The 1,149-nt window shown below is 47.4% G+C and overlaps 1 pseudogene; it reads right to left on the reverse strand.

Moving 5' to 3' along the window:
* The window catches only part of LOC114040429, an 800-nt pseudogene extending 537 nt beyond the window's left edge, over positions 1 to 263 (reverse strand).
* Positions 264 to 1,149: the final 886 nt, after the last annotated feature.

Raw genomic sequence — 1,149 nt, forward strand, 5'->3', positions numbered from 1 at the left:
CCCCCCCCCCCCCCCCCCCCCCCCCCCCCCCCGCCTCACTGATTCGCGGACCGGTTGACGCTGGTCACCATCTCGTTGTGGAGAAACAAGAAGAGCCTCGTCTGCCATTTCCAGCTTCTTCTCTCGGGTTCCGGGGACCCCGGGAGGACGGAAGTCAGGACCCGAGCACGGTCGCTGCCACGGTGGCTGCAGCCGCCTCCGGGCCCGCGCTTCACCACGTCCTCCGAGGCGCCCGCACCTGGCCCGAGAGTCCAGCCATAAGCCTACACGTTGTTAATTTCCACCAGATACAAGTTTTGAAAGAATGGAGGTACAGAGAAATTGGTGACTTGGTATATCTTTAAGATTTGCTACCTACATCTGGACTATGGCTGAGATTTACCTAAATTTGTACCTTAACCAAGTCACAAGAGTTGACTTCCTTGGTTAGCTACCACTGCATTGCAATAGCTTTAGCATAAGCTAAGTCTTATTTACAAAGCAAGTCTGACACAAGGGGAATTTTTTTTTTAACCAAATAGTAAAGGTGCTGATTGCATTAGGATTTGGGAAGCCGTTTTGTTCCCGAAATCTTGGCCAGACAAAGCATCTGGGGACATGAAAACTCCTTCCCACCCTTCTTCCTACTCTCCAGTGCTTCCTCTATGAAAAGGGTGGAGGAGAATTTGATCATTCTGTTGGAAGCTCTTATACCCAGGCAAGAAGTAGGAATAGATGACAGAAGGGGTGTTTTCCATATTTCATTTAGTCAGGCCAGGCTTTCTACTACTTGTATTTAGTAGTGGCTGGTGTGTTTGATGGGCACCTCTTCTATCCTCTCCCCAGCCCAAGCCCTCTCCCTAGTGATATACCAATTATTTTTTAGTTCTGCTTCTCAAACTTGTTTTTCTAGCTGAGTAGAAAGGGAAAAGCACCTTCTTATCCATTATGCTATCTACTGTGTGTTGTAGATTTGGGGTTAAATTAAACTTTTTATCTATACATATCTCTGTAGCTAGGATTATTGGTGTCATATTGGGTCTTGGATAGCAGTTGGAGGTGCATGACTAGAAGAGGCCAGGAATGGAAGTCCAGCTAAGCAAGTAGGGTCAGACAAATGATGCAGAATTAAGCAGAACATGAAGTCAGGTCCTTGTGAAGTTTGGAGTC

This window comes from Vombatus ursinus, unplaced genomic scaffold (assembly GCF_900497805.2).
Source record: "Vombatus ursinus unplaced genomic scaffold, bare-nosed wombat genome assembly UNPS02013119.1, whole genome shotgun sequence".
In the NCBI taxonomy this organism is placed as follows: domain Eukaryota; kingdom Metazoa; phylum Chordata; class Mammalia; order Diprotodontia; family Vombatidae; genus Vombatus; species Vombatus ursinus.